The sequence below is a fragment of the Triticum dicoccoides genome, chromosome 3A (genome assembly GCF_002162155.2).
Source record: "Triticum dicoccoides isolate Atlit2015 ecotype Zavitan chromosome 3A, WEW_v2.0, whole genome shotgun sequence".
Lineage (NCBI taxonomy): Eukaryota > Viridiplantae > Streptophyta > Magnoliopsida > Poales > Poaceae > Triticum > Triticum dicoccoides.
The window spans coordinates 600,547,100-600,562,321 of NC_041384.1; the positions used below are offsets into that span (position 1 = coordinate 600,547,100).

General features: G+C 43.0%; 1 pseudogene; it reads left to right on the top strand.

Moving 5' to 3' along the window:
• The first annotated feature begins 2,305 nt into the window (after window positions 1–2,305).
• The window catches only part of LOC119273706, a 101,260-nt pseudogene continuing 88,343 nt past the window's right edge, over window positions 2,306–15,222 (top strand).

A 15,222-nucleotide genomic window follows, 5' to 3' on the forward strand; every position in this document is an offset into this window, starting at 1 on the left:
ATGATCCTATTGTTCCTACTGCTTATGTTGAGAAACCACCTTTCCCTGTTAGGATAAAGGATCATGCTAAAGCTTCAATTGTGGTTCATAAAAGCAATATTAAAACATATACACCTCCTGAGAAAGTTAAAGTAGAACCTAATATTACTATTGTTAAAGATCTCTTGTCTGATAATATTGATGGGCATGTTATTTATTTCTGCGGTGAAACTGCTAGAATTGCTAAACCTTGTGCTAAAGATAAACATACTTGTGGTAGCCCTGCCTGTTATTTCTGTTAAAATACGAGATCATTGTTATCATGGCTTATGTGATATGGGTGCTAGTGCTAGTAAAATACCGATTAGCCTTTATAGAGAAATTATGCATGATATTGCACCTGTTGAGTTAGAAGATATTGATGTCACAATTAAACTTGCCAATAGAGATACTATTTCACCAATGGGAATTGTTAGAGATGTTGAAGTCTTGTGTGGGAAAACTAAATATCCTGCTGATTTTTTTGGTTCTTGGTTCCCCACAAGATAGCTTTTGTCCCATTATATTTGGTAGACCCTTCTTGAGCAATGTTAATGCTACCATAGTTTGCAAAAGGGATGTTGTTACTACCGGTTTAGATGATATGACTCATGAATTTAATTTCTCTAAATTTAGTAGACAACACCGTGAAGAAGAATTGCCTAGTAAGGATGAAAGTATTGGTCTTGCTTCTATTGCCGTACCTCCTGGTGATCCTTTAGAACAATATTTGCTAGACCATGAAAATGATATGTTTATGAATGAAAGAAGGGAAATAGATGAAGTATTCTTTAAATAGGAACCTATTCTGAAAAACAATTTACCTGTTGAAATCCTAGGGGATCCTCCTCCACCCAAGGGTGATCCCGTGTTTGAGCTTAAACCATTGCCTGATACTCTTAAATATGCTTATCTTGATGAGAAAAAGATATATCCTATTATTATTAGTGCTAACGTTTCAGAGCATGAGGAAGAGAGATTATTGAAAACTCTGAAGAAGCACTGTGCTGCTATTGGGTATACTCTTGATGATCGTAAGGGCATTAGTCCCACTCCATGTCAAGATAAAATAAATTTGGAAGAAGATGCTAAACCAGTTCGTGATTACCAACGACGGCTGAATCCTAAAATGAAAGAAGTGGTAAGAAAGGAAATACTAAAGCTCCTTGAGGCAGGTATAATTTATCCCGTTGCTGATAGTCAGTGGGTAACTCCTGTCCATTGTGTCCCCAAGAAGGGAGGTATTACTGTTGTTCCTAATGATAAAGATGAATTGATTCCTCAAAGAATTATTATAGGTTATAGGATGGTAATTTATTTCTGAAAATGAAATAAGGCCACTAAAAAGGATCACTACTCCTTACCTTTTATCAATCAAATGCTAGAAAGATTATCCAAACATACACATTTTTGCTTTCTAGATGGTTATTCTGGTTTTTCTCAAATACCTGTGTCGGCCAAAGATCAATCAAAGACTACTTTTACTTGCCCTTTTGGTACTTTTGCTTATAGACGTATGCCTTTTGGTTTATGTAATGCACCTGCTACCTTTCAAAGATGCATGATGGCTATATTCTCTGACTTTTGTGAAAAGATTTGTGAGGTTTTCATGGATGATTTCTCCGTCTATGGATCTTCTTTTGATGATTGCTTGAGCAACCTTGATCGAGTTTTGCAGAGATGTGAAGAAACTAATCTTGTCTTGAATTGGGAAAAGTGCCACTTTATGGTTAATGAAGGTATTGTCCTGGGGCATAAAGTTTCTGAAAGAGGTATTGAGGTTGATAAAGCCAAGGTTGATGCTATTGAAAAGATGCCATGTCCCAAGGACATCAAAGGTATAAGAAGTTTTCTTGGTCACGCCGGATTTTATAGGAGGTTTATTAAGGACTTCTCAAAAATCTCTCGGCCTCTAACTAATTTATTACAAAAAGATATACCATTTGTCTTTGATGATGATTCTGTAGAAGCATTTGAAATACTTAAGAAAGCATTAATCTTTGCACCTATTGTTCAGCCACCTGATTGGAATTTACCCTTTGAAATTATGTGTGATGCTAGTGATTATGCTGTAGGTGCTGTTCTAGGGCAAAGAGTTGATAAGAAATTAAATGTTATTCAATATGCTAGCAAAACCCTAGACAATGCTCAAAGAAATTATGCTACTACTTAAAAAGAATTCTTAGCAGTTGTATTTGCTTGTGATAAGTTCATACCTTATATTGTTGATTCTAAAGTAACTATTCACACTGATCATGCTGCTATTAAATATCTTATGGTAAAGAAAGATGGTAAACCTAGACTTATTAGATGGGTTCTCTTGCTACAAGAATTTGACTTACATATTGTTGATAGAAAGGGAGTTGAGAACCCCGTTGCAGACAACTTGTCTAGGTTAGAAAATGTGCTTGATGACCCACTACCTATTGATGATAGCTTTCCTGATGAGCAACTAAATGTCATAAATACTTCTCATACTGCTACATGGTGTGATGATTATGCTAATTACATTGTTGCTAAATTCATACCACCTAGTTTCACATACGAGCAAAAGAAAAGGTTCTTCTGTGATTTGAGGCATTACTTTTGGGATGACCCTCATCTTTATAAAGAAGGAGTAGATGGTGTTATTAGACGTTGTGTACCTGAGCATGAATAGGAACAGATCCTACGCAAGTGTCACTCCGAAGCTTATGGAGGACACCATGCTGGAGATAGAACTGCACATAAGGTATTGCAATCTGGTTTTTATTGGCCTAGTCTCTTCAAGGATGCCCGTAAGTTTGTCTTATATTGTGATGAATGTCAAAGAATTGGTAATATTAGTAGACGTTGGGAAATGCCTATGAATTATTCACTTGTTATTGAACCATTTGATGTTTGGGGCTTTGACTATATGGGGCCTTTTCCTTCCTCTAATGGATATACACATATTTTAGTTGCTGTTGATTACGTTACTAAGTGGGTAGAAGCTATTCCAACTAGTAGTGCTGATCATAACACCTCTATTAAGATGCTTAAAGAAGTTATTTTTCCAAGATTTGGAGTCCCTAGATATTTAATGACTGATGGTGGTTCACATTTTATTCATGGTGCTTTCCGTAAAATGCTTGCTAAATATGATGTTAATCATAGAATTGCATCTCCTTATCACCCTCAGTCTAGTGGTCAAGTAGAATTGAGTAATAGAGAGCTCAAATTAATTTTCCAAAAGACTGTTAATAGATCTAGAAAGAATTGGTCCAAGAAACTTGATGATGCATTATGGGCTTATAGAACTGCATATAAAAATCCTATGGGTATGTCTCCATATAAAATGGTTTATGGAAAAGCATGTCATTTACCTCTTGAACTAGAACACAAGGCATATTGGGCTATTAAAGAACTCAATTATGATTTTAAACTTGTCGGTGAGAAGAGGTTATTTGATATTAGCTCACTCAATGAATGGAGAACCCAAGCCTACGAAATTGCCAAGTTGTTTAAAGAAAAAGTTAAAAGATGGCATGATAAAAGGATACAAAAGCGTGAGTTTAATGTAGGTGATTATGTATTGCTATACAACTCTTGTTTAAGATTTTTTTGCAGGAAAACTTCTCTATAAATGGGAAGGTCCTTACGTTATCGAGGAGGTCTATCGTTCTGGTGCCATAAAAATCAACAACTTCGAAGGCATCAATCCGAAGGTGGTGAACGGTCAAAGAATCAAACCAATATTATAGAAACCGTAACCCCGGAGGAATACATAAGGGACACATTCGGGAACGTTTCAGACTCCGAAAAGGAATAGGTATGTGGTACGATAAGTAAACCGACTCCAAAATAGTTTTAAGGCAATATTTCTCCGTTTTGGAATATTTAGAAAAATAAAAAAATAAGTAGCAGTCCGAGAAGGACACGAGGGCTCCACGAGGGTGGAGGGCGCGCCCCCTACCTCGTGGGCACCTTGTGTGCTCTCCGGACTCCGTTTTCTTACACGGCACATATTTTGGTTGGTAAAAATTCATTATATAATCTCCCGGAGGTTTTGACTCCCGTATCATGCAACAATCTCCTGTTTTTGTTTCGAGTTGTTTTCTGTCAGGGTTGTCAAGGCCAGGCACTATGTCGTCTCCCTTCTCCTCGAACCATGAGGACAACGATGCTTGGCTAATGAAGATAGAGCTGAATAGAGAAGAACCCATGGAGATCAGCAAGGATGAAGTGATCAAGAAGGCCATGGAGGACCAAGTTCCGGCAACAGAAGACATCCTTCAACTTGATCACAATCTTCTTACCCCAACTGAGATCAAAGCTTTCAAGATGATTGAGTTAGTGATACGTCCATTTTGCATCATGCTTTTATATCAATATTTATTGCATTATGGGCTGTTATTACACATTATGTCACAATACTTTTGCCTATTCTCTCTTATTTTACAAGGTTTACATAAAGAGGGAGAATGCCGGCAGCTGGGATTCTGGGCTGGAAAAGGAGCAAATATTAGAGACCTATTCTGCACAGCTCCAAAAGTCCTGAAACTTCACGGAAGATGTTTTCCATGAAGGAAATATGCCCTAGAGGAAATAATAAAGTTATTATTTATTCCTTATATCATGATAAATGTTTATTATTCATGCTAGAATTGTATTAACCAGAAACATAATACATGTGTGAATACATAGACAAATAGGTTGTCACTAGTATGCCTCTACTTGACTAGCTCGTTGATCAAAGATGGTTATGTTTCATAACCATGGACATGAGTTTTCATTTGATTAACGGGGTCACATCATTAGGAGAATGATGTGATTGACATGACCCATTCCATTAGCTTAGCACCTGATCGTTTAGTATGTTGCTATTGCTTTCTTCATGACTTATACATGTTCCTATGACTATGAGATTATGCAACTCCCGTTTACCGGAGGAACACTTTGTGTGCTACCAAACATCACAACATAACTGGGTGATTATAAAGGTGCTCTATAGGTGTCTCCAAAGGTACTTGTTGGGTTGGCGTATTTCGAGATTAGGATTTGTCACTCCGATTGTCGGAGAGGTATCTCTGGGCCCTCTCGGTAATGCACATCACTTAAGCCTTGCAAGCATGGCAACTAATGAGTTAGTTGCGGGATGATGTATTACGGAACAAGTAAAGAGACTTGCCAGTAACGAGATTGAACTAGGTATTGAGATACCGACGATCGAATCTCGGGCAAGTAACATACCAATGACAAAGGGAACAACGTATGTTGTTATGCGGTTTGACCAATAAAAGATCTTCATAGAATATGTGTGAGCCAATATGATCATCCAGGTTCCGCTATTGGTTATTGACCGGAGACATGTCTCGGTCATGTCTACATAGTTCTCGAACCCGTAGGGTCCGCACGCTTAACGTTTCGATGACAGTTATATTATGCATTTATATGTTTTGATGTACCGAAGGTTGTTCGGAGTTCTGGATGTGATCACGGACATGACGAGGAGTCTCGAAATGGTCGAGACATGAAGATTGATATATTGGAAGCCTATGTTTGGATATCGAAATTATTCCGGGTGAAATCAGGATTTTACCGGAGTACCGGGAGGTTACCGGAGCCCCCCGGGGGCTTAATGGGCCTAGATGGGCCTTAATGGAAATAGAGGGCAGCAAGGGGAGTGTGGGGCGCGCCCCCCATGGCCCAAACCGAATTGGTTTAGGGCAAGGGGGGCCGGGCCCCTCTTTCCTTCTCCCCCTCTCTCTTTCCTTCTCCCAAGTCCTAATCCAACTAGGAAAGGGGGGGGGGAGTCCTACTCCCGGTGGGAGTAGGACTCCTCCTGGCGCGCCTCCTCCCTGGCCGGCCGCACCCCCCCTTTGCTCCTTTATATACGGGGGCAAGGGGGCACCCCATAGACACAACAATTGATTGTTTGATCTTTTAGCCGTGTGCGGTGCCCCCCTCCACCATAGTCCACCTTGATATTACTGTAGCGGTGCTTAGGCGAAGCCCTGCATCGGTAGAACATCAACATCGTCACCACGACGTCATGTTGACGAAACTCTCCCTCAACACTCGGCTGGATCGGAGTTCGAGGGACGTCATCGGGCTGAACATGTGCTGAACTCAGAGGTGCCGTACGTTCGGTACTTGATCATTCGGATCATGAAGACGTACGACTACATCAACCGCGTTGTGCTAACGCTTCCGCTTTCGGTCTATGAGGGTACGTGGACAACACTCTCCCCTCTCGTTGCTATGCATCATCATGATCTTGCGTGTGCGTAGGAATTTTTTTGAAATTACTACCCCAACAGTGGCATCCGAGCCAGGTTTTATGCGTAGATGTCATATGCACGAGTAGAACACAAGTGAGTTGTGGGCGATATAAGTCATACTGCTTACCATCATGTCATACTTTGGTTCGGCGGTATTGTTGGATGAAGCGGCCCGGACCGACATTACGCGTACGCTTACGCGAGACTGGTTCTACCGACGTGCTTTGCACATAGGTGGCTGGCGGGTGTCAGTTTCTCCAACTTTAGTTGAACCGAATGTGGCTACGCCCGGTCCTTGCGAAGGTTAAAATAGCACCAACTTGACAAACTATCATTGTGGTTTTTATGCGTTGGTAAGAACGGTTCTTGCTAAGCCCATCGCAGCCACGTAAAACTTGCAACAACAAAGTAGAGGACGTCTAACTTGTTTTTGCAGGATATGTTGTGATGTGATATGGTCAAGACATGATGCTAAAATTTATTTTATGAGATGATCATGTTTTGTAACCGAGTTATCGGCAACTGGCAGGAGCCATATGGTTGTCGCTTTATTGTATGCAATGCAATCGCCCTGTAATGCTTTACTTTATCACTAAGCGGTAGCAATAGTCGTAGAAGCATAAGATTGGCGAGACGACAACGATGCTATGATGGAGATCAAGGTGTCGCGCCGGTGACGATGGTGATCATGAAGGTGCTTCGGAGATGGAGATCACAAGCACAAGATGATGATGGCCATATCATATCACTTATATTGATTGCATGTGATGTTTATCTTTTATGCATCTTATCTTGCTTTGTTTGACGGTAGCATTATAAGATAATCTCTCACTAAATTTCAAGATAAAAAGTGTTCTCCCTGAGTATGCACCGTTGCCAAAGTTCGTCGTGCCAAGACACCACGTGATGATCGAGTGTGATAAGCTCTACGTCCATCTACAACGGGTGCAAGCCAGTTTTGCACACGCAGAATACTCAGGTTAAACTTGACGAGCCTAGCATATGCAGATATGGCCTTGGAACACTGAGACCTAAAGGTCGAGCGTGAATCATATAGTAGATATGATCAACTGAAAGTGCAACTATCTCTGGGTGGTTTTGGTAATTGCTAACAACATATAGCTCATTGAGCTAACATTATTCCAAGATTAATATTTCAGGAAAAGCTCAATGAATGACATGGCATGGATGAGGAAAGTGGATCCCTCAAAATTCTAAGGACAAAAAGTTTGGCTCAAGCTTGAAGCTCAAGACTCTACATTTTATATTTTAGTGATCCAAGATCACATTGAGTCTATAGGAAAAGCCAATACTATCAAGGAGGGATGAGGTGTTGCTTAATGGCTTGCTTGCTCAAAATGCTTAGTGATATGCTCCAAAATACTCAACTACCTTCCCACATCCACATATGACCTAAACCAAAAGTAAAACTCGGCCCCATCGATTCTTTCTATCCGGCGCCACCGAGTTTCAAATGTCATAGCCACTGCCACAAACCCTAGGCAAATCAGCCTCACCGATAGGGATCTCGGTCTCACCGAGATGGGATTGTAATCTCTCTGTTTCCCTTTGTAACATTTCGGTCTTACCGAGATGAGCGATCGGTCCCACCGAGATTGCAATGTAAACTCTCTGTTTCCCTTTTGTAACACTTCGGTCTCACCGAGATGAGCGAATCGGTCCCACCGAGTTTACCTGACCTACTCTCTGGTTAGCTTATTACCAAAATCGGTCCTACCGAGTTTGTGTAATCGGTCACACCGAGATTACGTTATGCCCTAACCCTAACCATACCGGTCCTACCGAGTTGCATCTCGGTCCCACCAAAAATCCTAACAGTCACTAGGTTTGCTGAATCGGTCCGACCGAGTTTAACCATTCGGTCCCACTGAGTTTGGAAAATTGTGTGTAACAGTTAGATTTTGTGTGGAGACTATATATACCCCTCCACCCACTCTTCATTCGTGGAGAGAGCCATCAGAACATACCTACACTTCCAATACACATTTTCTGAGAGAGAACCAGAACCACCTACACTTGTGTTGAGGTCAAGATATTCCATTCCAACCATATGAATCTTGATGTCTAGCCTTCCCCAAGTTTCTTTCCACTCAAATCTTCTTTCCACCAAATCCAAATCCTGTGAGAGAGAGAGTTGAGTGTTGGGGAGACTATCATTTGAATCACAAGAGCAAGGAGTTCATCATCAACACACCATTTGTTACTTCTTGGAGAGTGGTGTCTCCTAGATTGGCTAGGTGTCACTTGGGAGCCTCCGACAAGATTGTGGAGTTGAACCAAGGAGTTTGTAAGGGCAAGGAGATCGCCTACTTTGTGAAGATCTACCGCTAGTGAGGCAAGACCTTCGTGGGCGACGGCCGTGATGGAATAGACAAGGTTGCTTCTTCGTGGACCCTTCGTGGGTGGAGCCCTCCATGGACTCGCGCAACCGTTACCCTCCGTGGGTTGAAGTCTCCATCAACGTGGATGTACGATACCACCACCTACCAGAACCACGACAAAAACATCAGTGTCTCCAATTGCGTTTGAATCCTCTAAACCCTCCTCTTTACATTCTTGCAAGTTGCATGCTTTACTTTTCGCTGCTCATATACTCTTTTGCATGCTTGCTTGAATTGTGTGGAGATTGCTTGACTTGTGCTAAGATAGCTAAAATCTGCCAAGAACTAAAATTGGGAAAAGGCTAGATTTTTATTTGGTCAAGTAGTCTAATCACCCCCCCTCTAGACATAATTTCGATCCTACAGGTGGTATCAGAGCTTTGGTCTCCGTTTGCTTTGATTTCCATAGCTTTTGGTGGTCATAGCCTTGGTTTCACAACCTAGGAGAGTATGGCGTCTAGCGAGGGAAATTATCACCGTAGAGGTCCTTAGTTTGATGGCACTAATTTTGCTAGTTGGAAGCATAAGATGAAAATGCATATTCTTGGACATAACCCTGCCGTTTGGGCTATTGTGTGTATTGGCTTGCAAGGTGAATTCTTTGACGGGAAAGAACCGAACCGTGAAGCCACCGCGGAAGAGTTGAAAATGCTGCAATACAACGCTCAAGCTTGTGATATCCTCTTCAACGGATTGTGCCCCGAAGAATTCAACAAAATCAGCCGTCTTGAGAATGCAAAGGAAATTTGGGATACTTTGATTGATATGCACGAAGGTACCGACTCCGTCAAGGAATCCAAATTGGATGTGCTTCAAAGTCAACTTGACAAGTTCAAAATGAAGGATGGTGAAGGTGTTGCTGAAATGTACTCTAGGCTTGCTCTTATCACAAATGAGATTGCCGGCTTAGGGAGTGAAGAGATGACCGATAGATTCATCATCAAGAAGATCCTAAGAGCCTTGGATGGAAAATATGATACCGTGTGCACATTGATCCAAATGATGCCAAATTACAAAGATCTCAAGCCAACGGAAGTCATCGGAAGAATTGTTGCTCATGAGTTGTCACTCAAGGATAAAGAGGAACTTCACAACAAATCAAGTGGTGCTTACAAAGCCTCATGTGAAGCCCCCACATCATCGACACAAACCTTCAATGAAGAATTGAGCTTAATGGTGAAGAACTTCAACATGTTCTACAAGAGTAGAAGCAAAGAGAGAAGCTCCAAGTCAAGGTCCTACAATGACAAAAGATCTTCTAGTCGAGAGCGAAACTGCTACAATTGTGGAAGGCCCGGACACTATTCCAATGAGTGTACGGCCCCCTACAAGAGAAGAGAAGATTCTCCCAAGAGAAGAAGTAGAAGAGAAGAATCACCATCTAGAGAAAGAAGGAGTAGAGATGATCGTTATGAACGAAGACCCTCACGAAGAAGCAAGGATTTAGAAAGAAAGGACAAGTCATCAAGGAGCTACACAAAACGAAGACATCAAGCTCATGTTGGTGAATGGGTATCCGGCTCCGACTCTGACAACCACTCCGAGAGAAGCTATCACTCCGACTCCGAATATACTCAAGATGAAGGTGTTGCCGGTCTAGCACTTGTGACAACCAACTCCTACGACATATTTGACTCACCAAATGAAGGAGTTGGAACATGCTTCATGGCTAAAGGCCCAAAGGTATCACACCCCGAGTATGTTGATTTCAATAGTGATGAAGATGACTTGTTAGGTGATGATGATTTACTTGTTGACAACTCTAGTGATGAATACTGTGATGAAACGTCAATTAATCATGCTAATCAAGATAAAACGAATGACAATGATAAGGAGAAGATTGAGTCTCTAACTAAAGAACTAAACACTCTTAAGTTAGCTCATGAAACTATCTTAGGAGATCATCGAGAACTTTTAAGGACTCATGAGAAATTACGCTTTGAAAAGCTCAACCTTGAGCAAGAGCATGAGTTCTTAAAAGCAATCAATGATGATCTTCATAAGAGAAGTTCTTCTTACATTGCCAAACGTTTACTCTTATCCACTTACATGCCTCAAGTCAAGTCTAGTAACAAGAACAAGAAAGATTCTTCCTCTAGTAGTAACAATAATCATGCTAAATCCAATATTGTTGCTTCTAGCAGTTCTCTTGATTCCACTAATGATTCTCTTAGCCAAGTTACACTTGAGCAAGAAAATAGCTTATTGAAGGGAATTATAGAGAAAGGTGTTTACAAGAGCCTTGCCAGAAGTAAGCAATTCGAGGAAATTGTACGCAAGCAAGGAAGGCACCGGAAGAATCAAGGTGTTGGTTTTGAACAAAAGTTCAATGCCAATGGAGTTGAGTGGGAAGAAGATCAATACCCCAAGACGAAGTTTGTTCCTCAACAAGAGAAGTATGATCCTACTTCTTTCATAGGGACACAAGCTCAAGATGATCTTCCACCACAAGACCACAAGCAAAAAGGCAGGGACAAGCTTCAAGAGGAAATTGATGCATTTGAAGAAGCTCCGAAGGCCTTGGTCAAGTGGGTTCCCAAGACTACTTAAAGTTCCACTTCATCAAGTAAAACTACAACACCGAGGATTCCCATCAAGATGGTGTGGATCCCGAAGAAGAAGAACTGGAGAGTTCTTGAGGGTGACTCCGCCAACATACTTCACTCTTATCATCTTGGCAAGAACAAGTGCAATCAACTTCCACATCTTGCACTAGTTCAAGGAGTCACAAACTCTCTTGTTGGTAAGACAAGGGACAAGGTAACCTAAAAGCTTTCATAGACATCATCTTGTGTGTGCATCACTTTATGTCTATGGATATCCTTGTTTGTTCCTTGTGGGACTAACCCGTGTAGGTATTGAAAGTGCAACTCACTCCAATGGATAGCTTCAAATGATCTACATCAACATTGAGCATCCACATCTTCAACATCTACATGAAGTCATCATCGACAAAACCCAAGGTTAGTTCATCCCTCTTAGGGGGTATCTCACATCTAGGGGGAGCTTTACTCTAAGAATTGAGCTAAAGCAACTCTAATGGCGTGAACACAACAATGCTTTATGTAAAAGTGGTAACCCTACTTGTGCTTAAACAATGAGTATGACCTATGATCAAATGTTCTCATTTGACTCCTAAGTCAATATATTCATATATAGATGACCTAGTCATCGCAAATTGTTTAATAGATGCTAGAATTGGTTGTGCATGCTTTGCCACATATTTCGATTGCCATTTTATTGTGTGAGCATGTTGATTGCATATTTTACTCATTCGAGGACATCCACTTGTTGTTTTGATTGATTGGTTTTCTTTTCTTTTGCCAAGTTGATGGACAAGAATGCCTAAGAACCCTCTCTAGCTATCTATGCTTTTCTCGTCTCAAACTCTATTCATGCTACATCACAAAATTTGATCAAGTCAGATTCGAACCACCCTGTGTGAGGAGCACTCGGAGTCCCCGATTAGTCATAGACTTAAACTTCCAAAACTTCTTTGTGCATTTCGGTCTGACCGATTCATCCATTTTAGTCATACCGAGATCACTAAGTCGATCTAGGTTTTCAATCTCGGTGCAACCGATTTGAACCTTTCGGTCACACCGAGTTTCAGTAACTACTTGCAGTTATGAATCTCGGTGCCACCGAGTTGTTCCACTCGGTCACACTGACAGGGTTGGGCTATATATACCCACGGGTCAAATTTTGGAAAACTTTCTGAACCTCCTCGACCCGCGCTTAGCCCGCTCTGCCTCCAGGGTCTCCGGATTGTCTTCCTCATCGCCAGCCACCTCCTGCCGCTGGTCTCTGCCACTGTCAATGGGAATCATCCCCGCCATTGCCGCCGTAGTGAGTTCATCGCCGAACTAGGGTATGAACTTGATCACTGTGCTATCCTCAATCCGATCCCTAGCACATTGTGTTTGGCATGAATCTTGCCACGATTGAAACGGTCTTATCCAGTCAAAACACTCCATAGATTAGAGTTGAATTGAAAATTTAGGGTTAGGTTTCCGCCGAAACCATCTCAGACCCACCGAGTTGTGGAACTCGGTACCACCGATTCGGCTCAGGCCATTGCACATGTAATTTTAGGTTTGACCGAGAATTGCAAATCGGTGTGACCGAGTTCAGGACTTTGTGAAACCCTAGCAGTCTCGGTGCCACCGAACTGTGACTCAGTCTGACCGAGTTCACTAGTTTAGGTTCCAACAGCTGCTTCGGTATCACCGAGTTTACAAATCGGTTGATCCGAAATGCTTTCTGTGGAAAACTAAAACTAAGTTTTTGACTCATTCTTTTGCAAAAACCTCTGCATTTTGTGATGCTCATCCACTCTATCTCATCTATATCTATTCATAGGGTCTGCTATCAGTGTTTGCAATATGTCTGATCAGAGTGACAGCCCGAACAGGTCAGAGGAGCAGGTTCACCTGAGTGAGGGCACTAGTCCCTCTAGCAGTTCAGATGATGGTAGCAGGAGCACCCCAAGCAACTTACCCAAAGCTGCCACCAGGGCCAGAAAGAAGAAGACCTCTGAATCTGAGGATGAAGATTATGTGGCAGTTGAGGATGAGGCCACTTCCAAGAAGAAAGTGGTTAAGAAGGAATATAGCACTGCTGCTGCCACCAAGCCAGGTGTCGGTGTCAAAACCGGCGGATCTCGGGTAGGGGGTCCCGAACTGTGCGTCTAGGCCGGATGGTAATAGGAGGCAGGGGGCACAAAGTTTTACCCAGGTTCGGGCCCTCTCGATGGAGGTAAAACCCTACGTCCTGCTTGATTAATATTGATGATATGGGTAGTACAAGAGTTGATCTACCATGAGATTAGAGAGGCTAAACCCTAGAAGCTAGCTTATGGTATGATTGTCGATGTGTATGTTGTCCTACAGACTAAAACCCTCTGGTTTATATAGGCACCGAAGAGGGTTAGGGTTACATAAAGTCGGTTACAATGGTAGGAGATATGAACATCCGTATCGCCAAGCTTGCCTTCCACGCCAAGGAAAGTCCCTTCCGGACACGGAACGGAGTCTTCAATCTTGTATCTTCATAGTCCAGGAGTCCGGCTGAAGGTATAGTTTGGCTATCCGAACACCCCCTAATCCAGGACTCCCTCAGTAGCCCCCGAACCAGGCTTCAATGACGATGAGTCCGGTGCGCAGATTGTCTTTGGCATTGCAAGGCGGGTTCTCCTCCAAATTCCGTGTACCTGTTTGAATAAAGTCCGGTTTCTTGTAGATGTTGCACTCCTTGGCTTCTACGCCCAATAATGGCCGCTTTCCACGTGCCAAACGAATATGAAAAGTCTGAGTGTTTTTACGTTCACACCCCTAGCCGTGTAAATGAGTTGCCCTTTTTAAGGGGACGAGGATTTAGATCCAATCCACACCTTCTCCCCTCCACGAGTGTTCATCAGAGCGCATCCGTCAAAGGTCCATTCCACCATGGCCAGCCACCGCAACTCCTCCTCTTGCCCTTCTAGCCCTAAGCCTGGATATTGGTAGAGATGTTCTACTCCGCATAGCGAGCTAGTGATGCTTCAGACCAAGGGATTTCCCCCCCAGCCCATATGGTCCCGGTCCGAGCCGGTCTTGCCGTCTACAACGGCGGAGAGCAAGCAGAGAATGCCCCTAATCCATCCAAATGAGAGTGGGTGTGCCTTGTTCCTTACTTAATAAGGGGGCTCGGATTTCCCATCCACCCGTTTCTTCGGGGGCTGCTCGAGTTCTACGGCCTCCAGCTACATCATCTCACGCCTGCCTCAATATTGCATATCGCGGGCTTTGTAGCCCTCTGCGAGCTGTTCTTGGGTATTGAAGCTCATTTCGGACTGTGGAAGGAGCTATTTTGCCTCGTGCCCCATTCCAAGAAAGGGTCAATGTATCAAGTGGGCGGAGCCGAAGTATGGCGCATCGCCGGGACCGGATATCTGTCCAGAACCCCAAAGAAGGCATCCGAAGACTGGCCCTCGGAATGGTTCTATATAGAAGACGTCCCGCTGCCGGATCCTGTCCGGATCAGCCTCCCAGAGTTTGATAGTGCTCTTTTAAAGAAGCGCCTAAGCTGGCGTCCATGGAGCCCTCAAAGGGAAAGTGACAGGGACATCGTTTATCTCATGGGCCGAATAAGATTGTTGGCCCATTCCAGACTAACCATGATCGGAGTTATGGCCGAATGCATCATGCGGGGGGTGCAGCTGCTTCAGTACAGAAGCCACCCCATGTGGGATTTCAACGGGGAGGACGACGCCACCCGCTATGGCTGTAAAGGGCCAGATTCAGTTGCCGCTCTATTAAAGATCTTGTCCACTTTGTATAAGGGAGAAGAGGAGGAATTTCTCCGCGTCAACCCATAGGGTTGATTCTCTATGCACAATCCCCGAAGCTGGGTAAGTGGTCGCATTTACTTGCTCATCCGTTTAGTGTTCCCATTGTTAAATACTTAGTCTGATGACTTCAACGCAGGAACTGCGCCGGGCCGTTAAGGACATAAGCAGCCCGCCTCCACAACCCGAGGACTCAGGACGGTCTCTCGACCCGGCCTCTCAAGAGGATCCG